A 26,455-nucleotide genomic window follows, 5' to 3' on the forward strand; every position below is an offset into this window, starting at 1 on the left:
AAGAAAGCACACAATGAACCTACCTCCAGCAATCCCCAGCTCTGACAAGACTGAATCCACACTCTTCTGCCACAAGGGTGCAGGGCAGCCCTTCTTAATGTAAGATGGCTGGTTTAGTGTTCAAGTGTATCAATAACAGACAAGATTTAGCAGGTCTTACACAGTACAAAATGCTACCCAAACAAACTTAAGGATATCGATACACCAGTGTACTTTAGACAGTTTATAAAAGTGTGGTCAGTCAATAAAAGTACTGACCTTTGAATAAATGAGCCAAGAGTCACTCAGTTGTATAGAATTTATAAAGGCACTAAAAAACAAGATAAGCTCTCCAGCCAATAAAATTACATTCAGAAATCTCAAGTGTTTCTTTAACCCCAACAGACCAGGTTACATCCCACTGCATTAGATGAAAAATTCACTGACCTGTTTTGTTTATAAAACAATTGTTTGCTAGAGTGCTACAGCTAGTTAGATCAAGTAGAACAGACAGTGGGAGGCAAAATGCACTTTTCCAATATTGGCACAAGGAAAGACAAATAAATAAATCAGGATATCAACAGCAGTGTAGAAATGGAGGAGCTTATTAAGCTCAATTTACAGTAGTGGTGGGTAGCTTAAAGTCACCAGGTTTAAAAAGCCAATCAACAAATGAGAAGGTGGCTATGAAACACAGCAGGGAATCACCAGTAGTGCTTTAGTTTATGCAGGCTTAAAATCTTTTCAGACTAAGACAGAGGCCCAGAATTTCACCGAGTATTTAAGTATCACTCAAGAGAAAATATAACCAGTAAAAAGACATGTGACATGAACATCCTAGATAATTTGTCCACCTCTCACATATGACAAAAACACCATACCAAGCAGGTTTCTTAAAACAGAAAATAAAATGGAGAAGGTATCAGAAAGCAGCTCTAAAAGGTCACAGACAAAACATATAGGTTTTCTCATGCAGCAGAAAATCACTAGCAGTGCTATAGTTTATGCAGGTTTCAAATATTTTCAAAGACAGGAGCCCATAATTTCACTGAGTATTTAAGTATCAATAAGGAGACAATTTAACCATTGAAAAAAACGTGAAATGAGCAGCCTAGATAATTTGTGTCCACCTCTCACATAGAACAAAAACAGCAGGCCAAACAGATTTCTTAAAACAGAAAACAAAATGGAACAGGTATCAGAAAGCAGCTCTAAAAGGTCACAGACAAATATTTAATCAATTAAGAGGAAGCTCATACCTACTTCAGAATGAGTAATATAAAATCTTGGTATACATTGACTTTTCAGATATCAGTTGATCAGTTGATAAGTGTGAAGCATTTTTCTTGTTTTCCTGTCCACCAAATCCAATACCTTTTTGGGCATGTCAATCAGCCCAAAACTGTAAGTTAGAACACAAAGGGATTTTACTTTGTTTCTAGATGTCAGTGCTGTTTTCAGTATTAATATTAGTCTTCCACAATATTCTTAACTAAGTTTTGTTTACATTTGTTCATTTTTTTTGTTGATTTTTCATCACTTCTCAAATATTTTTATACTTCCTTCTGCTCAAATTCCTTTATAACAACTCGTGCCCAAGACTGATATTTTGTTGGTGCTACAGCTTTCCTACTTTAAATGTTGCTTTTGCACATTTATCAAGATCAAATGACATTCTTAAACCATCTGAGAAAGCTTTGACCACTTGCAATTATGCGTTCAGCTCCACATCTCATGAGCTCTACAGTTTTAAATCATCCTCAAAAAGAAGATGAGCAGTCATCGTACTTTGTTGTTTCCTTTTTTTTCAAATATAATTTTTATTAGTTTTGCAAGATTTAGAACAGAAAAAAACAGAAACATATCAAGACATAACATAATACATTATACAAAATTATCAGTCTTGCTATACAAAAGGATTGCAACCATGTAACAAGCAAACATATTCTATCATAGCAAGGCAATAGAAAAGAAAAATAAAATAAAAATAAAAGGTGATAAAGGAATAACTTCTATCCAAAACACCCACTGTAGCTATATCAAAAAACATGAACCTTAGGGATAGAAAGTACTGAAGAGACCCCTTTATAAGAAAGTAATGTGATATAAGAAAAGATATCATTTGTCCATATTTAACAGCAGAATTAGCAATGGTTAGAGGAAAGAATGTACGTTGGATTTATGAGTAGAATAAAGAAGAAAAAGGGGGTATATTGTGAGAGAAACACTATTCACAATATTTACAACTATTTACAACTTGGATGCCTTAATAAATGTGTAAATGAACACCATACTAGTGTGATTGACAATAGATTATCATCAACATTAACTTGTTATAGAACTGAAAAGTACGAACACAACTGTCTTCATAGATTCTGTTAATAGTAGTGATTGTTGTATGACAATTACTTTGATTGAATTAAGTCAAAGAGACTGCATTAGCATTTCTGGAAATAGTCTTTTTTCTTTTTACTGTTAGAGCAAAATTTATGTGCAGATATATACTTAATTGCCATAGTTTTAAAATTCTCCCAAGAGATTACTGAGGGATTTGTCCAGTTCTTAGCTATACAGTATTTGAGAAGAGCATACACAGTTATTAAGATGTGTCTCCAAACTCCTGTTATAGGTTTAGGAATAATATTCAGGATTGTTGTTTGCCAGGAAAAGATGGTCTTCTCGTACCCCATTTTTTTCATTTGAGCACCATCATTTATATATATTTTGCAACTCCAAAAGATGTGGAGTAAATTTGCATGCTGCAGGGAACAAAAAGGACATGTTAGGTTTTTGTTGTACCCAAAATTTAATAGAACCACAGGAGTATAGTAGGAGTTACTATTGATCATAAGTTGGGTATAAATCAAATTCTTGAAAGGGGTTAAATTAAGGGTATTCCAAATAGCTTCATATTTGGACTCAGTAGAAATTTCACCTTGAATGTCATCCCAGTAATTGGAGTATAAAAGCGATTGTTGATATCTTTATGTTTATCAAGAGCTTGTAGGCATGAGATATCATTTTGTTCTTAAGGGTAAGGGTTGTGATAATTGATTGTGCTAGAGTTACATTTTGTTCACTCACTTTGGTGTTTGCAAATTTTGGTTTTATTAATAAAGTTGTTTTAACATGGGGTCATATCTACTTGGGGCCCCAAAAAGTTCTTTAACAGCAGCAACGTTCTCAGAATGGTGAAAATGACATACCATGGCATTTCTAATTATAGGAAGGCTAGATAAGTCTATCATTTTATTATTAGCTTTTATATTTGGGTTTAGGTGAATTATTTGGAGAACAAGAAGAGTATCCTGTAAATTAATAGAACGTAGCAATGCTTGAAAGATATTCATTTTATTTTTTAATGTAGGTAGAATTTTAGATTTGTATTCACTGTCAAGCATTACATATGGGATAGAGTGAGGGTTTAACTTGACTGATTGTATATACTTGCACCAGATTTTGACCCAGATTGGGTCCATGTATCGACCAATGGTTCATTATTCGCAATTTGGATTAAATGGCTTGCATTTATTATATTATACTAAAGAGTAAAATCAGGGAGGCTCAATCCACCTTTTTCTTTTGGAAGTATTCATTTTTTATAAGAAATTCTGGTTGATTTATGGAACCAGAGAAATTCTGAGATGATGGTTTCCATTTTGTTGAAAACATTTGGCGGTATATTTAAGTTTATGGAGTTTAGATGAAATAATATCCTGGGGAGATTGTTCATTTTAACAATAGCAATTTTTTACAGTAAGGATAAATTGATATTTTTCCATCTGGATAGGTCATTGGTGATTTGTTCCCAGACTCTACTCAAGTTAGCTTTCATTAAATCTTGATGTGAGTCCATAAAGTTTATTCCTAGATATTTGATTGAATATTTAACAGGTATGTCAGACAGGGTGAAGAAGGATTCCAGGTGTTTATGAAGATTTAATGGGAAAATAGAAGATTTTGTGGGATTTAGTTTATAGTTAGCAGCAGTGAAAAAGAGACTTATTGATTTACGAATTTTATGGAGATCACTATTCTGGAGTTCAAAGTAATTATTTAAATCATCTGCAAATGCTGAATATTAAACTCTTGGTATATGATATGTTTTCTGGCTAACGAATAGTAGGAGAGGTTCAAGATAAATATTAAAAAGATATGGTGAAAGGGAGCAGCCCTGTCTAGTTCCATTAGTAATTTTTATAGGTTGGAACATTGTTTTATTGATGTACAGGGAGGAAGAAGCTTTGTTGTAAAGCATTCTAATACTGTTAATCATAAAATTAATGAAGTTGAAGTATTGCATGGTTAGATATAAGACATTTAGATCCATATTGTCAAAAGCTTTAGTGGTGTCAAGCATGAAGGCGTATTTCAGATGGTATCATTTTTAAGAAATAACCTTATTGTATCTAAAGTGAGAGTATTATCCCATAGCTGTCGTTGTTTCCTGAAACCTATTTGTTCAGAGGAAATAACTGAATCCAGAACCTTCTGCATTCTACACTCAAGGATAGACGTTAACAATTTTATATCCATATTAATGAGAGCTATGGGTCTGTAGTTAACAGGGTTATGCTTGTCAGACTTAGGTTTCAAGATAAGAATTATTTTAGAGTTGCTCAAATATTTATCAGTAATCCCCTTTAGGATGATGTAGTTGTAGAGGTTAAGAAGAAATTTAGTAAGTCGATCATTGAAAATTTGGAAAAAAATCACCTGTAAAACCAACGGGTCCTGGTGCCTTGTTGGGTTTGAGCCTTTTGATAGCTAACTTTATTTCATTTAGAGTTATAGGGCTACCTACTAGATTACATTGTGAATGACTTTGTGAAAAGATAGCTTATCCAGGAATTCTTTGTAGGTATCCTTATGAATTTGATTTTTGGGGTTGTAAATATTACTAAAGATTTCTGTGAAAGAATTACCAATGTCATAATTTCTGTATAGAGTTTTCCCTTTATATTTAATTCAGATATATAGTTTGGGCCATCTTTGATGTTTATTAATTTGGCCAGTGTTCTAGAGGGGGTTTGAGCCCATTCTGAGTATCTATGCAGGAGCCTTAATTTGGCTAAGGACTGGTTTTGTTGATATAAGGAGTATATTTTTTTGAGTCTCATGTAGTTTATTTTATAAGTCTGGAGAGTAGTTATTTTGAAGTTGTAAATCAATTTTCATGTACTCAGCAGGAAGGTCAATGATATGCCTTTGCTCCTTTTTTTTATAAAAATGATGCTTTTCGTATAAGTAGGTCTCTGATAACAGCTTTGGCAGCAGCCCATTGAACATTAAAAGGGATGGAGCTCACATGGGTTTCAAGCTCAAACTGTTTCAGATATTGGTTAATTTCAGTTATAACATAATTTTTTAAGGATATTACTATTTAATGTCCAGGTGGGACTGCTACCACAGCCATTAATGTGTTGCGTTGGGTTGATGCTAAAAAACACCTTGGAATGATTTGAAATAGATCTTGCCTCAATGACAAAATTATTAATTTTATTTGAGAAGACATCTGAAATTAGGAAAAAGTCAATTCTAGACCAGACTTTATGAGATGCTGAGAAGTGGGCATATTTATTTGCCATTCTATCATGACTGAAAATTTGAAATGGGTCAGTTAAGTTGAAGTTATTTAATAGGTCTTGAATAGATACTGTCAATTGGGGGGGGTTGCTTCCTGTTTTTGTTTGAGCTGTCATTCAAGGGGTCAATAAGCGCATTCCAGTCACTTCCTACAATAAGGAAATGGTTAGTATATTGTAGTAATAGATTATGAATTTCATAAACAAATAAATGCTGGTTGGAACACGGGCTATATATGCTAAGAAAAAGTATAGGACAGTTACATTTAGGGTAAGAACAAGAAAATAGACATCACTGATCATTAGGGTCTGATTTAGAGGTTAAAATTTCCCCAGGCAAGGTTTTATTTTAATTAAGAAGGCTGTACCTTTCAAGGAAAGACTATTACCAGCTGATATTATATGACTGATCCAGCTTCTTTTCCTATCATTATCCCATTGGTCATTTTCAGGTCATTTTCAGGTGTGTCTCTTGTAAAATAAAATATATATATATATTAGATTTATCCTGATAAATTAGGTGCATAATCAATTTCTTTTTTTTTATTATTATCTATAAGACCATTTATATTCCAAGTGTTGACTTTAATCATAATGCTTTATAAAAAAAAGAAAGAAAACTGTATAAGTATTTTTAAAGAAAGTGATTTGTATGAACTTTGTCAATATGCCAAAAACAGGCAAATTCCTTCAAGAGCGTCTCCAGAACCAATATTAATCCACCACAAACCAGGAATACAATAAAATGCTAAAGTTTATTAATGCAATTCCAAAACTCATATGTGTTTTCGTCCTATCCACTGGACTTCATCAGATATTTCCATACATCCATAAATTCATTTATATACATCCTACTTTGTCACTTATCCAATCAAAACCATCAATTAAATTCAAATACACAGATCAACTTGTCTCTATAAGCTCATGAATATTAAAATTATTATAACTTGCTTCTATGTCTAAAACAATCAGATTCCTTTTAATACATAATAAATAAATTCACGTTAAAACACTTTAATTTATATCTATTGAATTATCTGAAATTAAATACATATAAATATTAAAGGGGCTAAATTCATATCTCTGTTTATATATAAATCTATGTGTATAAAAATAAATAAATAAATTAACAACTTCACATATAAAAAGGAGTACATAATTAATACAACACCACCTATTGATCAAATATATTATATTACACTTAAAATTACATTTTAGCTGCCTTTAACTTCAATAGGGGTAAAACTGATATATGTTCATTTAATCCTAGATATTTATTTGCTTCTAATATAATTTTCCACCTTAGTTCTTTGTACCCTATGGTGTCCTCCCATGCCCCCCCCCCCCAATATTACTCTTTATATGCTCTACTACAAAAAAAATAGAATTTACTTTCCTCACATACCTTTGTATGTTTATACAACGCATTAGTTTCTTTCTTTTTTATTATATCATAGGTATGTTCGTAAATTCTTCTTTTTATGGTTTTCTCTGTTTTACCTATATAAAAGGACCCACATTTAACACAGGTAGCAAGATATACTAAACCCTTGGTATCACAATTATATAATCCACTGCTCATAATCCATTTACTTCTACTTTCAATATATATATTCTCTTTATTAGCTATATACTCACATTGACTACACTTCCCACATTTAAATGTACCTCTTTTATTAAGGTCTTTTCTTCTATTAAATTTATTATTTTCTTTTTTCTTATATTCTAAACATTCCTTTATATTGTTAGCATTTTTATATACCACTCTAGGGGTGTCTCTAGGTAATTCTTCTAAATCAGTAAGAGCCATACATTTTTCCCATTCTCTATAGAACACTGCTTTAATATTTTGATTCAAAGCATTATATTCCAATATAAAGGTGTGTCTATATTCTTCATGTAGATTAGGATTTTTCTTTTTTACCATTTGATTTTCTTTAATACCCAGGATTGGCTTGAATTTATCTATTCTACCTTCCTCTATTTCTAGCCTTATATTAGTAACAAACTCACTATCGTATCCCCTATCTAAAAACATTCCTTCTAATAAATCACATTCTACTTGGAAATCTTCCCATTTACTTGTCATTTGTGACCCCCTCACAAATTGACCCTTTATTATATTTTTCTTACTATGTGCTGGATGTGCACTATTATAGTGTAAATAGGAATTACAATAGGTTGGTTTTCTATATACTTTAGATGCAAATGTACCTTCACTTTTGTATATTTCTATATCTAAAAATTGCAAAACATTTTCAGAAACATTGCAAGTAAACCTTAGGAAATCAGTAGTTTCATTGATATATTCTATAAATTCTTCTAATGTCTCTTCCCCCCATCCAAAAAATAACTATATCATCCAGGAACCTCTTATATAGGTTCCAACAAGAATGAAACCTAGATTTGAGTACATATTTTTCTTCCCAATTAGACAAAACAATATTGGCAAAAGTAGGTGCACAGGCTGCTCCCATGACAACACCTTGGATTTGTTGAAAAAATTCCCCATTAAACAATAAATAGTTATTTTTAAGTACCATGTCCATTAAGCCTGTGCACGCTACTTTATCTTTGTGCATTAACATTTTGTCCAAAAATACTTCTTCCTCAAACATTTTCATACCTTCAAGACAAGGAATAGATGAGAATAAATCTGCTATATATATTATAACAAATAATACATTTTCAGTATACATATTTAGGTCAACCACCCTTAAAAGGTCCCATGAATCTTTTAGTATAGCTGGCTTATTAATCCATATATGTTTAGTTTTACTATCTATAAATTTAGCTAAGGGTAGTGTTTTAGAGCCATCTGCTGAGACGATAGGTCTCAGTGGTGGATCTACCACATTCTTATGTATCTTTGGGATACCATAAATTACCGGTATCCTAGGTTTATCCACCCTCAAATAGGTTAACATACTTCCATCAATAGTTGTTTCACTATACATACCTTCTAATTCCATATCAATTCTTTTATATGCTAACCAAATTTCATTTCTTGACACCACCGCATACTTATTTTCATCTCTCAAAATTTGATTCATTTTGCCTTCATATGTGATGATGTCCATGATTACAGCTTCCCCACCCTTATCAGGTTTCATAATTCTTACCCTAGAGTTATTTTTTAACTCATCCAAAACTTTATATTCTTCCTTATTAAGATTCATATCATTCCTAGTCTTTTTATATGTTTTCCTTATTTCTGCTTCCATACCATTTTCTAAATTTTTCAGTTGTGGATGCATTGGTGGGTTAAATATTGAAGATTTTACTAAAGTTTGGTTAGAATATACTCTTGATTGTTTATCATTTTTACTATATATTAAATTCCAATTAATTTTTCTCAGAAACAATTTTAAATCCAATAGTGTAGATGTCAGTTCTCCTTTAACTTGTGGAATAAACTTGAAACCCTTACCTAATAGGCTAAAATGTTCTTCCTTAAGTATAACATCACTATAATTATAGATAGTAAAACATTTTAAAGTACTAATAATTCCTTCTCCATTTATATCATTCTCATCTATATTTATATTAACATTAGTGCCTGGGTCTGGGGTACATTTATTTAATATATCCCCTTCCCCCTTCTCCCCCCTCTCATAGGAAAATTTCCATTCTGTGGCCTGTATATATCCATACCTATATTATCCCTTTCTAATGGGGGAAATTCTTTGTCATATATATCTTCTCTCCATCCCTCTCTCATTCCATCATATTCCATCTCATTTCCTTTTATATTATTATTTTTATTATTTCTGTTATATCCATTCTTTCTATTATATACATTTGTATAAACAGGTGGTTTAGGGTAACTCACATCATTTTCATAATCTAACAAATCATGTTTTAATTTCTCCATTTTCCTATTAATCAATCCGGTACATTTTTCATCTATGTCACCCCTTATCTTATAATATTTATCTCTCTCCTCTTTAATACCAAAAAATAAATCTTCTTTAATAAGCCCCTCTAATGTATCTATATCTTTTTGTAAAACTGTTAAATTTCTATTATTCTCTTTAATAATCAGTTTTAAAATACCTAATCCACTGTTGTTAAAAACTTCCAACAATTCCTTATGAAACGTTGTACCTATTTGTACATTATTGGGAAATTTGTAGATTCTAAGACCTTTAGGAACAACATTCCTACTAAGGCATTCAGTCAAATATGCATTTTCAATAAGTAACGATCTATATTTAAACATATTCTTTGATAAATTGTCCACCATTTTATTGTAAGAATCACCATTTTTATTCCCTTTCGGAAAATTACTGTCCAATTTAAAACAAAAACTTTTGTTTAGCCAGTCATTAGTTTTAACGGGTCTACCAGGAGAAACAGTACTTGAAATGTTAGTACCCACATTATTTAAATTGGTGCCAACACCTTCCAATCCATTATTCACATTGTAGCAGTCCTGAAACAGCCTTGGTGTAGCAGCCGGATTAAAGGTTCCACCATTCGGTTCTGAAGAGTCGCCGGCGATGAAACCTTCGCCCTTCAGCTCTCTCTTCCTCTTACTTTTTTGCCCTATCAGCTCGCAATTTCCGCTTCCTGTCTTTTGGGATGCTTGCGAATATGTTCCCACCAAGTTTTTACACAAAGGTGTCAGCAGGTCTATTAGCACAGTCAATTGTCCTACCAACTTCCTGGACTGGCCAAGCTCATCTTGTCCTTTAAGGGACGGGGATCCGTTCTCCATAGGAACCGCCAAATATTTTGCCAACCACAAACCACGTAAATGTTCGACCAAACACCAAAAACACCAAAAACAGAACCAAGATTAATCCACCACAAACCAGGAATACAATAAAATGCTAAAGTTTATTAACGCAATTCCAAAACTCATATGCGTTTTCGTCCTATCCACTGGACTTCATCAGATATTTCCATACATCCATAAATTCATTTATATACATCCTACTTTGTCACTTATTCAATCAAAACCATCAATTAAATTCAAATACACAAATCAACTTGTCTCTATAAGCTCATCAACATTAAAATTATTATAACTTGCTTCTATGTCTAAAACACTCAGATTCCTTTTAATACATAATAAATAAATTCACGTTAAAACACTTTAATTTATATCTGTTGAATTATCTAAAATTAAATACATATAAATATTAAAGGGGCTAAATTCATATCTCTGTTTATATATAAATATATGTGTATAAAAATAAATACATAAATTAACAACTTCACATATAAAAAGGAGTACATAATTAATACAACAACACCTATTGATCAAATATATTATATTACACTTAAAATTACATTTTAGCTGCCTTCAACGTCAATAGGGGTAAAATTGATATATGTTCATTTAATCCTGGATATTTATTTGCTTCTAATATAATTTGCCACCTTAGTTCTTTGTACCCTATGGTGTCCTCCCATGGTCCCCCCCTAATATTACTTTGTCAATATATTAAGCATAGTGTTAGATGATATCATATTGAGTAAAAAAGGTAGTTCAAATAGAGTGTCATCCAAGTACCCTACCTCAAACCTAGCGCCTAGCCACAAAAGTCCCTGAAATGATCTAATATAACAAACACACAAATGAGTATTACATGTTACGGGACATTGTTGCATGTATAAAACAACATTAGAAAGTAGCAGGGCGAAAAGCATACTAATCTCGATATTCCAAGTGTCGGCAAGCATTGGACTGCTCACCCCATGCCCCTCCATAAAAGAATTATAAATTAAAACTGAAAAAAGAGTAGTGTCAAAGGTATCATGTCTCTGGATACCGTACCTTGAAGATTTAGCTTAGACACCATAAAAAGCATGCACTAATAAGGCTGTTATCATTAAGTCTATGGCAAAGTTAAAGTAGTTAGAAACCATTAGAACCTGACCTAGGTATGACAAACTACTATAATTGCCCTACAGCAAAAGCATGGATACAAGGATCAGGAAGCAAATAGTCTACTTAGGTTTTAGAGTATGCATCCTTTGCTTATGATCATGTCGAGCAAGATAGCATCCAACCAAATCTATTAGACTATCCATCAATAATATATATCCAGTATAGACTGTCCTCCCTCTGACAAAATAAAACCTTAGCTATAAGTGTGACTAGCATCTCTAGTCTGTAGTTGTAATATGCTAAGTGAAGGGAAGAAGCATAAAAAACATTTGCATCAAGTTGCATTACAACACCTATGATAAAACAAAAACAACATGCATATATATTAAAGCATTAAGGCAATCTGGTGCAATCAGTTCGATCTAATGCAACATAAACTAAAAAGAAAGCAACCATCAAGACATTCCAGTGCAGTAAATAATGAGATCCAGCATGGGTGTAAGAATCCACGTGGGTAAGATTTCTAGTTATTCAGTACCTCTTAGTTTAAAAAGTTTTAGTTAACTGCCATAAAGACATAAATACATAATAGGTGCTCATTTCCCATTCATAAAATTTGGAAATGTTAATTAACCCATATATGAAAAAATATGCTGTAGCGTTTTCGCCACACAGTATGACGCTGTCCTGTTCGAATCTCAGCTAAAGTGTCTTCTGTGCAGAGACATGCATGAATGGGCATACCTTCGTTGAAGGTTGTGCGTCAGAGCTGGTAACTCGGTATGTAAAAATCTACTGCCAATCATTAGCAAACCGGAGATCCGCTGTGGCGACCCCTAACCGGGAAAAGCCGAAAGATACAACAACAACTTTCTGAGATGTAAATTATGAGATATGAGTGTGGGTGGGGAAAGAAAGAAACTTTATGCAGTATACTCCAGCAGAATTCTAAAGTGGCAGTTTCATTGTAACATTTAAACATTTTTTTTGTGTGTGTTCCCCACTACTCAACTTAAAGCTCTGGTACACAACATTATCAGTAAATTAGTAAAGAAAGTGGGGGGAGCACACACAAACATGTTATGTATTAATGTAAAAGTGGTACTTGAACATTATAAGAGGAAAACATATGTACAGTACTTTTAGAAACATTGTCCTGCAGCTACTGGAGGGCGCAAGATGCCTGGCAGCAACAAAAAAGTTAATTTAATACAGTACAGCCTGTTTCTGACTTTAACAGTGACTACAGCAATCCCAATGATGCACTGCTTCATTTACGGTGACCTCGTAATGTCATCTGCTGACATTCCCATTAAATTCTGGATAATGGAACTTTGAAACAGCTCTGGAAGCCGGGGAAAAGGCTTGGAGTGCAAAACCGGGCTCAGAAAGGCCACAGAGAGCCCCCACGACTGAGTTAAACAGGTCTGAACATTACTTACATGACCAAGACAGGAAACAACCTTCAGAAGAGTCAAAAAGCACAGGAAATTCCCAGCTGTACTCCATGTGAATCAATTTACAGTTAGAGATGAGACCAGCCCAAAAAGAAGATGTTTAGATGTTGTTTCTTCAAGTTATGCAAGAATTTAACTCGATAAGAAAAATGCACTTAGACTTAGATTTGTAATGCCATTTAGTGAAACAGTAACAGTTTAGTTGCATTTTATTGTATATTTTGAACCATATACATTAATCCTAACAGGAAAACCATTTGTAGCAAGCTTTCGGTTCCATATAGGTCAGAGCAAAGTATTTGTTTATTCTTCCTTCTTTCTTCATGGAACTCATTTGCTTAAAGCCTTTTAAGGATATAGAAACATAATGGTTATTTAGCTGCTGTAATTGTTAAACTTATAACTGGTTTACAGCTCAGGTAATTCATTAAAAGCTCTCATGAATGTTTTTTTTTTTTTGTTTCATCCACTGTGTGAATTAGATATTTTTCGTCATTGTGGTGGAAGGAGAGGATAGCTGGATACCTCATTTGAAAATGTGTTTTCTTTTTAATTAAAAAATGCACAGAAAAGAGCTAGAGCTTGCCTTTGAACCTTGATGAGTTGTGGAAGGTTCTGGGAAACTGTAATTCTGTGCCATCTCCATGTAATAGTGCTTTACTTTTTTTCAGCCATAAGAATTATATTTGCATGTACATTTAGCAACCTGGCATATTATTTGTCTATGAGTAGTTTCATCTTGTGTTCTACGTAGTGCTCTGTGAGCTCTTTCCATTACAATGTCCTTAGTGAGAGCTTTGTTGTCAGTAATTGTTTCTAAGATTTCTATTAATATGACCTGTATTTGAGTTTGGTCAAACATTTCTGGGATACCTCTTATTATAATGTTATTTCTTCTACTACGTGCTTCTAAATCAATTATTTTATGTTGCAGATCACAGATAGTTTTGTCATTTAAACTTACTTTTGCTTGTAGATCCTGTATTTTCTTCTCATTTTCTTCAGTTTTAGTTTCAGTGAGGTGAAGCCTTGTAATTATTTGATCCAGATTAGAGCCAAAATAGTTGAGCTTGTCTGAAAAGCTTTTTTTATCTCATCCTGGAGAGGTTGCAAGGCTGATTTAATGTCACATACTGTAAATGTAGGTTCCCCTTTGGTTTTGGAGGTTTCTTTATTAGATTCCTGTGTTTTAATGGTCTTCTGTCTCTTAGATATTACATCCTTTTCAGGGGTAACTATAGAGGAGAGTTTTCTCTTAGATGTTATAGTTTCCATAGAATCTTGCTGAGTAGTGATCTTCGGCTGAATTTCTTTTAATATTTAGTATAAATCGGTACAATATGACTTGGTCTCCTTTCCTTTTACCCTCTCAATTCCAGAACTCAGTTTTTGAAATGAGGCCAGTCACAATGTGTCTGAATCCACCCAGTCAATTACTGAAGAGATAAGCACAGGATATGTCAGGTAAAATGTTGAAAAAAGCCAAACGTTGATTATTTTCATTTTCTTGCATGCCTGTTGATCAATATTTATCACTTTTTGTAAAATTAAATGCCAGATGTGGGTTATAATAAGCAGATGAAAATACGTGTTACAGGAGCTGCAGAAAGTGTGTGCTCAGTGCTCGGTGGCCATCTTGGAATCCCGCACTTTGTTGTTTCCTGTGAGCCAAATTGTAACCATAGCCTAATCTGTTAAGTAGACAACTTAATGGGTTAAGGGCAATACAAAAGAACAACAGTGACAAAGAGTCAGCATGGAATATCCCACTTTGAATTTTTATCCCTGTGATAATCATTTGTTCTTTATCATAGCTTAGCTACAAATTGATTTACCACTGTTTCATAGTCACTGTAATGTAATTGATCAATGTAAGGTGTATCTCATACATTAGTAACCGCTCCTTTATCCGTGAATGTGAGATTATGTCAAATGCTTTTTCTATTCAAGCCATACTTAGTTATTCCCCTTTTTACAATTCTCCATTATGACTTTATTAAACTACAAATAATCATTTGTTCCATATGGCTTTCTTTTGTTACCCTTGAGTTTTCTTCTAAATGACTAAAATGGTTTTGGGATTAATTCCAGTATATAGTTTATGCATTATTGGAAGGCAAGTTATTGGTCTATAGTTTTTAAGATAGGTTCATTCTTAAGGAAGAGTATCATTTCTCCAGTTGTTAATCAGGTTGGTGTCTGCTTAATGTGTGCATAAAAGTAGTTCTTACTGAGAGATAAATCTTCATGTAAAGATGTCAATACATTTATCCAGAAGTTAGGTACTCATATGGCCTAGGGTTTTCCAATTCAGAGCTTTTCTTAATTTTGTTTGAATTTATCTGGTCGTTACTTCATCCCATTTCATATCATTTACTTTTGGACTTCTTGCTGTTTCTTTTACTTCTTTTGTATATTCAGCATCTTTCTTATGGTCCATAGGGTCTTGATAGATATTTCTCCAAAATATGTCTATTTCCTCTTTTTTTAGTTGTGTTTCTTTTCCTTTTGGTTTGTTTTCTGCTTCTGTATAAAACTTTTTTGGGTCATCAATGAATTGCTTATTTTGTACTTTCTTTTTTATATTTATTTGCATATCTTCGAATTTTTTTTTCTGCCTGTGCTGATATCTTCACTTTATTATTTGCAATAGTGTATGAGAGAAGCTGGTCTGTTCTGATACTGAGCATTGCTTTTATCACATCTATTTTTCTAAGTATTTTTCTTGATCTGTTCCTTCTTCTATATGTTTATAATAACAACACCTCTTGACTTAATTGCTTTATAGTTTTATCCATTTGATATTTCCATGATGGTGTTTGATTTCTTCCATTCCTTTCTCTTATTGCCCTGTGTTTTTGTGGTAAGACTTTATCTGTTATTAATTTAGCTGTAGAGTTACTCCTGTTACTTCACATGAATTTCTGTTAATGGTCTTGATTTTTTGTTTTATCAGACTTCTAACATTTTGTGTCTTATTGACTGTCTATATCTATTTCTTTCATTGATCTTAATATGTCCATCCATCTCTATTAAATCAAGTAACTCTTCCCTTAGATCATTTTCTTCTAAACTGAAGGCATTCTTTGTTTTCCATTCCCTGTGGGCATTTAACAGAAAGTTCCAGGACATCTTTCTGTGACATATTCTCTTCAGCTGTGTCCTGTATCATCTGTTGCTCTTTCATATGGGAACTGACTGGCCTATCACTACACAACACTGACTGCATCAGAGTTGCCACTGTTTCCGGCTCCTTCCCTTGCTGTGCAACTCCAACTGAACCTTTTTTACTGGTTTCCTACTGAAGGCTCCAAAGTACCTTCATGTGCAAGTGATCAGATTAATTGCAGTCCACCTGTTTCTATTCAATTTGGGGACGCATTTCCCATCATGCTGTGACATTACAACAGATGGATTTTCTTCACAAAATCTTTCACTTCTCAGGTAATCCATTTCAGTTTCTATCTCTTTAACTTTTCCATAACTAATCCTCTTTCTATTTCCCACTTTGTTTTCCATATCCATATGCCTTTGCATGTATTTCTTTTCAAATATCTTTGGTGCTGCCTTTTTATATTGATCAATATTGCTTTCTCCTTTGCATAAATGTTGCACCATATTAAATTTCTTTTTCTTTCCCATGTCCATATTACTCCTTCAGATATTGCCCACTCCTCATGCTTCTCCTTACATGGCGACGCATTGTTCTATCATGCTGTGATATAACTTGTGTTACACTTTCCTTACTAAATCCTTTGCTTTGCAGGTATTCCACAACTTCAGCTTTTATGTGTTTACCTTCTGCTTTACTAATCTGTTGAACATTCTCTCTTTGTGATCTTATTTTTTGTATTGTGAAATAATTCATATCCGCATGCCTTTGCCTGTATTTCTCTTCAAATATATATTCACAGTATATATATTGATATGTGTCACATAACACAGTCAACCTTATAGACATCTGCAATATCTGATTATTACTGTCATGTCAGATGTGCAATAACATAACTGTAAAGAGAATATATGATATTCAAGTAACATCAAAATGTATTAAACAGGGCATGTGTAATGTTTGTCCAAGTTACAACACAGTCTAGTACATTTGTAGTGCCACCATAAAGGTCACCAGATCTGGCCCATAGGGTATATTTATACACTGTGTAACAAAACATACAAAGATTTACTAATATATATTAATATTAAAATTTCATATATGCAAATGACATTAGCAATGCAACATGGGTAATGGATAACATTACAGCATGATACAATCAGAATAGAATTTTAATTTTTTGAACAGCTTTACACAGTGTCAAGCACAACAACAGCATGTGATAGCTAGAAATTATTAATATGACAGACATACATAATGTTTCCTTAACAACTATATCATGTTCACCGACAGTGTTTGTATTATGCTTACAAATGTACTTGCACCTATGAAAACATGTATTGATGATCCCAAATTCCCTACGTAACACCTCAGAAACACACTAAAATGTGGAATGACTTGTGACATATTCAAACTAGAAAAGTCATGCGTGAGGTAATATTATACAAAGCATCAGATTGCAGTTATATATCAATGTAATAGCAATAAAACTCAAGCATTGCATGCCAGTAAAGGTCTGCCATCAACGAGACTGAAAGTAAGCAGACACCTATTTAATGACAGAATATCCCCCATTTATTAATCAAATAAGCAGGCTATGCACACCAAGAGAATCACTGCCATACAAACAAGTTGGTAACTGCATGCTGGGAAAAATGCTATGCTACACAGGAAGGGATATAATACACACCAAACTTATATAGAACTAGTTCAACTTCAACTCAACATGCCAGTTGAACACAGATGTGTTTCATTTAAATTGTGTCAGCAAATAGCACATAACTTCAATGTATGAAAAAAACTCTTATTAATGCCACATAAGACATTTCATATAAAATGATGTAAGTCTTAATGTTATACAGAGTAAATCATTACATATTACACATAACTTCAAATACATTATGGGAAGTCTCTCATAGGATTTGCATGCCTGAATGTCATAGGAATACACATCTAAACCTGCAGAGTGGAATATGTTAAAGGTATTTCTGGATGCATAAATGCAAAAAGTAATAAAAAAGAGCCATTTCCCCCTGTTGTCCCTTAAGCCTGTACCTGCATTCTCTACATAGAGAGAGATGGCGTGTTTTTTAGAAGCTGCAAATATAAAAGTGCATGAAGTATTACAGCAACTGAAGGACTGTATTATTTTAATACTTAATTACTGCTCTGTAAAACAAACAAAAATGTGAAGAATGTAGTTATTATTTTATGTTAGCAAGCAGTGACATACAATATGATGACATATTTTGTATATTCAATCACTGATGTTTCAGTCTTGCTATAGTGCACACATGAGAATGACCAATCATAAACTATTGCAAACTAGATTCAAACCTTCATTCTTCACCTATGTTTACAGTACAGCCCAGAATCCTTCCCTGCCTAGTTATTTAATCTTTTCTATGACTGCATGAAGTGATGGAAGTCAAACACCTTACATCTGTGAATATGCAGGTAAAGCATTATATACACAAACAAGTGTACCAATCTAAGATGAACTTGTATAAGTTTACATATATACCTAACCATGTGGACAAAGACCTACAATGTGCACATGTATTGTATGCTGAACTAAGTTTGGTGTTACGTCATAGTAAATAAAATGTGTGTGTGTGTGTGTGTGTGTGTGTGTGTGTGTGTGTGTGTGTGTGTGTGTGTGTGTGTGTGTGTGTGCACATGTATTGTATGCTGAACTAAGTTTGGTGTTACGTCATAGTAAATAAAATGTGTGTGTGTGTGTGTGTGTGTGTGTGTGTGTGTGTGTGTGTGTGTGTGTGTGTGTGTGTGTGTGTATATATATATATATATCTATATATATATATGTGTGTATGACATTATCAGAAGCAGAAGTAAATTACAAGTGCTGCCGTGTACATTACATAAGATGTTATACACATTTAACATCATAATGTATATAATAAACTCAAATTTGCATCATGCAATGTGATGTGTTGATGTCAGTAACATAACTGAAAAAAGAGCAGGATAATAGCATTACCTGACATAGGAACATTTTCTAAAAGTCAGTCATATCTGTATAAGAATAATCAGGCTGGTCAATACCGTTTGTAATTTCTGTTGTGGGATTCAAATACCAAAGCTATATGTAACTGTTACGTGTAATCACATTGCCTAGAGTGATACCCCTCCACCATAATATTTCAGTTATCTAATACACATCATTTAAGGTAGTCGTTCATGATGTCAGCATTCTTACAAAGTCGATCCATGTTATTTCTAACTCATTTCTACATTACACTCACCATGTGACTAATAATGAATGTTTAATTTTGAGTACACATATCTGTAAGTCATATCCATGTGCAAATGAAACATAAGCAAATCACTGTACATGTATATTGTATTATAGAATATTCCAGAAAGTCTATGGATAATGCACATTTATCTCTGGTATAGAACAAACGTGTCTGCACACTGAGTTTACCTTTCATAATTTGCAAGAAAACATTTCTCTGCATTTGAAATACAAAACAAATAGCCATCACAGGAAATGGTGTACAAATGGGGAATTCAATCCTATACATGTAAATTATGTAGGAGTGCTCTTAATGACTTCTCATACAGTGCTAAGCCTGCAGCTATAACACAGTGAAAGGATTACAGATTCATACTTCTTGTACCTGCATTATGATTACAAAACTCATATATATTTCAGCTATGATGACCTGCATTGCTGTTACATTTAATAAATTGATGAAAGAAGTAATGGATTATAAGAAGATGTTATGAAAATGTAAACATAAGAAGCAACACGTGTACACATTAATAAGAATTTGTACATGCAATATTATTAAATGAAGTATACTACTCTGAAAGTGTTGATGGAGAAATATAGAGAAGGTCAGAAGGAGTTGCATTGTGTCTTTTTTGACTTGGAGAAAGCATATGATAGGTGCCTAGAGAGGAGTTGTAGTATTGTATGAGGAAGTCAGGAGTGGCAGAGAAGTATGTAAGAGTGGTACAGGATATGTACAAGGGTAGTGTGGCAGTGGTGAAGTCTGCAGTGGGTGTGACAGATACATTTAAGGTGGAGGTGGGATTACATCAAGGATCAGCACTGAGCCCTTTCTTATTTTCAATGGTGATGGACAGGTTGAAATACAAGATCAGACAGGAGGCCTCATGGACTATAATGTTTGCAGATGACATTGTGATCTGTAGTGGGAGTAGGGACCAGGTTGAGGAGACCCTGGAGAGGTGGCAATATGCTCTAGAGAGGAGAGAAATGAAGGTCAGCAGGACTAAGACAGAATATGTGTGTGTGAATGAGAAGGAGGATAGAAGAATGGTGAGGATGCAGGGAATAGAGTAGGTGAAGGAGGATGAGTTTAAGTACTTGGGATCAACAGTTCAGAGTAATGGTGAGTGTGGAAGAGAGGTAAAGAAGAGAGTACAGGCAGGGTGGAATGGGTGGAGAAGAGTGTCAGGAGTGATTTGTGACAGATGGGTACCTGTAAGAGTGAAAGGGAAGGTCTACAAGATGGTAGTGAGACCAGCTATGTTGTATGGGTTGGAGACAGTGGCATTGACAAAAAGGCAGGAGTCAGAGCTGGAAGTGGCAGAGTTAAAGATGTTAAGATTTGCACTGGGTGTAACAAGGATGGATAGGATTAGGAATCAGCATATTAACGGGTTTGCTCAGGTTGGACGGTTTGGAGACAAAGTCAGAGAGGCAAGATTGCATTGGTTTGGACATGTGCTGAGGAGGGAAGATAGGTATATTGGGAAAAGGATGGTAAGAATGGAGTTGCCAGGTAAGAGGAAAAGAGGAAGGCCTAAGATAAGGTGTATGGATGTGGTGAGAGAGGACATGCAGGTAGTTGGTATGACACAGCAATATGCAGAGGACAGGAAGAAATGGAAACAGATGATCCGCTGTGGTGACCCCTAATGGAACAGCTGAAAGAGAAGAAGAAAATACTACTCTATGATGTTTTCTAGAAGCTTTGCAGATATTGGAGAAATGTGTGGTCATCTGCAGCCTAAGATCTATAGGTGTCAATGCAAGACAGTTATGCTAGATACATAAAATCTTACATATAAGTTATCAAACAACTATAAATCTTTGATATGTGTTATGCAATAGTAAATAAATTACTGCCAAGATTTTATCCAAAACTCACACATAGGAAAACAACATGTACATTGCCATATTGTTTCATCACTTGAGCTAATGGCTATCACCATTTATTTTAATGTTTTAAAAGCATATATTATAGAATAAGATTATTGGTAGTATATGTGAAGTTTGTAGTATTATGCAGGAATAAAAGACATTCCTGCAAAATGTATATACAGGCCCAATATATTTGCAGATAACCTTAGAATTCATCTATGTTCTAAGCTGTGAACAATGCAGCATGCCAATCGAAGGCTTCAGTGCATCAGTGGTGGAGAACCTGCACACCAGTCCAGTAGATCCCAGTTCATCCATTATGCTCCATTGCTATCTGGTACCATACATTGAGGATAGCAAAGTTCCTTGGACAGGCACACATCCTCTGCTAATGTTCAGTATTGATGGGAGCATGTGTATTGTCTCTTCTTCAGTCTAGTTTGGCACCTGGATGCACCAAAGCCTCCTGCCAGTCAACATACTTGGTATGAGTGTAGAAGCTTTTGGAAGTTCACAATTATTCTATGCTGAATAAGTAATTACTTGGTTCTGTTTTAGTATCTATTTTGGAATCATATCCACTGCTGATGCACTGAAGCCTTCCATTGGTGTGCTGCACTGTTCACAACTTCATAGGTTCATTTGTTTGCTGCTTCGCCACCCCTTTAGTATGGGGAACTATACCCATTATTTTGCTGTGCCTCTGTCGAGCAGTGACACTGAGGTAATCCATCTCCCATCCATTGGTCAAGATTTCTCTTGAACAAGGCCAGTGCTCTGCCTCACATGTACCGGGATTTTGTTCCACAGCATAGGGAGTCTTTGGGTGATGAATTTTGTGGCTCTGATGGATCTAGATTTTTGAGGTGAAGCATATTCATCAAATCTGGGTTTGACATGGCCTTGTATGTTAGGCAAGGTCACCTCTGAGAGCAGCGAAGCGACTGAATAGAGCTGGAGTTCTTTCAGTCGGGCAGCATAGGACAGGTTGTTGAGAACCTTTATCCTTTTGGTGAGGAACTTTGTGGCCTCTCCAGCTGCTGCAAGTGTCGGGTCAGATACATAATGGGGCATTGTACTCAATCATTGGTCTGATGAGTGATGAGTAAAGGGAGACTATGACCTCCCTTGATCTAGATGAGAATCCCTTCATGATAAGGTGGGCAATGTAGAAGGTCTTCCTAACTACTTTAGCTACATGGGTGTCAAATGACAGACTACTATCAACCTGGGTCCCCAGGTCCCTGATAACATCTTCTGTGCTCAGTGGATTGCCACCTATTTGGTAGCTAGGGGTATGACTATGCATTTTTTGGCATTTAACTTTAGGCCGTGGTTCGCACCAGTTATCCGTTTCTGTGAGACCCTTCTGTAGGATATCTGTGTCAGATGTGTTTTTTCTACTATGGCCCAGTTTGCAGTCATCTGCAAACTTATAACCCTCCTGTGTTCCAGGACTGAGCCCTGTGGGACACCACTTGTGACAGGCTTTGAGTCTGACATGGCGCCAGCAACTCTGACCCTGTGGGTTCTGTCACTCAGCCAGTTTGCAACCCATCTTGTGATGTATGGGTTAACATTTAAGCTGATGAGTTTTTCAATGATACAAGGCCTTAGCCAGATCGAGGTAGGCTGTATGGACTGCCTTTCCCTCATCAATGGCTTTGGTGACTGTTTCGAAAAAGTCAACCAAGTTTAAAAGGCATGATCTGCCTTTGACAAAGCCAAACTGGGTTGGATCCAAAGTCTGCAAATTCCCTATGTCTTTATTTATGAGGTCCATTATGATCCTCTCCATGGCTTTGCAGATAAGGCTTAAGTGGGACCACAGTTGCTTTCTTTTAGAATCTGGTCTGCAGTGTATGGTAGATGGGTGCATAGTTATAAGTGTATCTTTGGGGAGTATAATTAGCCTGCGGTACCACAGATGGAGAACCATGTTCTAGTAAGGTGCTGTTTTAGTTCAGTTTTGTTTTTGATTGCTAAATTGTCTAATCAATGATGGTAGAGCATTCCATTTTTCTGGATGCACAGTTGGAGTATAGTGTGACCCTACATGTTTTTTGCTTTGATAATGGCAACTAACAGTTTGTTAACAGATCCTAAGTTTCTACTTGGATAATAGGAGTAGTTGAAATTAGTAAGACCTGGGCAAAGATTTGGTTTGTGTAGCAGTTTGCCTGGGTGACACAGTGGTACAGCAGTTAGCATTGTCACCTCACAGCCAGAAGTTCAATACTCTGTTGAGGTGCCTTCTGTGTAGAGTTTGCATGTCCTCCCTGTGTTTACATGGGATTGCTTAGTTTCCTCCCACATTCCAGTGATATGCAGTGAGTGGATTGGACACTCTAATTGGCCCTGAGTGTGTAGTATACCATTGGAAAAGCATTAGACCTTAGGCTAGAAACCTGACCCTGTGACTGCTACAGAAACAATGAGTGCTGGATCGTGCTTGTTGCCTAATGTGCTGAAATACATGGGATGGACATGAGAGGGAGAGAGTAATTTGTCTATTATAAATAGTTGTGCATAAATGAATGTGTGTGTGAGTTTGATACAGTTTTTTTTTTGTTTGTTTTGCAGGCAGATAGTGGTGGTTTCTATGGAGCAGATTTGCAGCAAATTTGTCAATTTTGTTATAGAACTGGTCAAGTTTAGATGTAGTTCCTATTAAGTTTGTTAGTACTAGAGAGCCGTATAGAAGGGTTGGGAGAAGCTAGGTTATGGCCATGGTTGTCTGAGACGAGTAGGTTAGAAAGGTTTTGCTGTAGAAGCTGCCTGATTTTTTATGTGTTTTTTTATCACTTGCAGAATATATTGATCAGCTTTTGTTGGTAATCTATGGTTCATTTTATGTCTGAGTTTATAAAGAAGAGCTTTTTTGTTATTATAAAACTATTTTGAGGTTAAATAGCATGAGTTTTGTTTTTTTTAGGATCGTGAAGGAGTTGTGAGTTCTGAAGCCAGGTTTCACTGGAAAATTGCATGTTGTGGAAGTTGTTGGAGCATATGCCCTAGTGAAGCATATTTGTGAAAATACAGCCCACTTTTTTGTATATAAGGCTGTAGATAAAGTGTCAGTAGGGCATTGCGGGGGACCTGTTTAATTGTATTTGGAGAAAAAAGAGCTGTTGTGGCCGTTGAGGCTGGATGCCTTTAAAACGCTCGGGCTAAATGATATATGCTCCATAGCTTGCTTACTTAAAATAAGAGCATTAGACGGATAGGCTTTTTATTCATTAATCATTTTTTATTGATTCATAAGTAGCATACTTTGTGAATATTTATTATAAAATTTGATATTATCATTGGTTTAAGCTTGGAAGGAGAACTACATTTTCACATTTTTCATGTTTTCATTTTTCATTTTGCATAGTTTTATGCCTTAATTTATGTTGTGCATACATTCATTATTGAGGTTAGTGACAAAGGAAAGATTGGTTGATGTTAATTGATCATGGTATTTTAAAAAAATGTCTTCCTGTGGAAGTTTGTATCTGAGGAAGTTCAAGATTTTTATTTGGATGAAAGCACTAATAAATGGATGTTATTCAACTGTTTGCTGTTCCACAGCTATTTTTTGCACTTTTCGTGTTTCTTGGGTTTGTTTGTGTACATGTTTGGATTAGTAGTTTGTCTTCACTGCAGTTATGGCTTCAGACTCACCAGCACTTTTTTGCAAGCTGACTTGAATGTGAATACCTCAGTTGGCAATCTTACAGCTCTGGTGCAAAACCTTATGGGAAGAGTGGAAGTTTTGTCTCTGTCATGCGTTACCAGCTGGTGAATCCATCCTAACCTCCAGTTTCTGAACTCACATGCCAATGGAATATGGGACTGCAGGTAGAGAATCATTTGCCCCCTGTCTCTGCCATAGGTCCTGCTCCTTCCAACCATTTACTATCGACAGAGGGTTGCCTTAATGCTCCTGCACCAATTCCAATGCTAAATCAATGGCTGGACAATGATATTACCTTTTCTACAACTGAAAGGAACAATTCAGGGGACCTTTGTCAAAAATTAGAAGACTCTGACCACCATCTCTTGAAATATAAGAAATTACAGTTGGAGAATACCTACCTTACCGAATGTATCTAAAGGAGGGAAATACCTAAAGGTTTAAGACTGTGGCGCTACCCAATGGGTCTTGAAAACCAAAATGAATTCCATTTGGAATGTATTCATTTTTTTGATAGGGTAGGGAGTGAACAGTTAGAGATGATCATTCAGAATAACTCTAAACTAATGAATGAAGTAAATCAGGATTTGTCCGAGTTGGATGAATCTGTAGAGTCATACTGATTTTGACAATTTTAAAACATGATTACACTACAATTTTTACTAGTGTGGAACAGCATATACAACAATTATGGGTGAACAAGTGTAAGAAATTACAAAGAGATAACACCAAATATACTAAGAAACAAGCTTATCCTATCCCTCCGACTTCTCAGGTTTGGCGTAAGGGGAGATCTTTTACCTATAAGGAACGAAACTTGCCATCAAATAACTGGAGTGATAATGTTCCTACAGCAAATGGTGGCACCAATCAGACCCAAAAAACTAACTTCAACAGTAATAACTATAACAATAATAATAGGAGCAATAACAATTTTGAATTAAGATGCTCTGAAAGATTCAAGGGCAAAAGAACCAATTACCAACAATCTAATCAAACCCACCCTGCAGTTTTTCATCCACCTTCAGGCAGGAACCAATGGAGCTCAATGTGAATGAGCAAGCCCTTTCACAATCACATCTTGCGAGAGTAACGGAAGAACTGTTATATGAGAGGACTATGAACTCAACAATGGCAACCAATTTCACGTCATTAGATTCAGCTTCATCTGAACAGTTAGTATCACCAAGCTTAAAAGTTGATGGGTCTTTAAATCTCAAATTTAATAATAATGATGCAACTTTTTCATTATTGATTGAAGGAATGTGATTGAATATAGTCGCCAACACTTTGGGTGACTTTAAGATTTACAATTTTTTGGGGACTACATTGGATACAGGAATTGCGGACCTTTTATCTAAAAGTATGACTTTTGTGCCCAGTAGAATGGTTTACCTAGCACATTATTGGATTTAAAAATGCTTACGTGCAAACAATTTTTCATTACTGTTTGAAATACATTATACTGTGGATGAACCTTGCAGGATTGTTAATATATACAATCCACCTTTACAATCATCCATATTATTATTTGAAAAAAATATGCAAACTTGATTTTAGGAATTTAATGAATTTAAAAACAAGTGGTAAGTTGGTGAATTTGAATAAGAATGAGCGTGCATTACTTGTGTTTTTGAAAGAAAACAAATAAGGTTTATGAAGCC

This window comes from Protopterus annectens, chromosome 4.part1, assembly GCF_019279795.1.
Source record: "Protopterus annectens isolate FY-2018-M chromosome 4.part1, PAN1.0, whole genome shotgun sequence".
Taxonomy (NCBI): Eukaryota; Metazoa; Chordata; order Ceratodontiformes; family Protopteridae; genus Protopterus; species Protopterus annectens.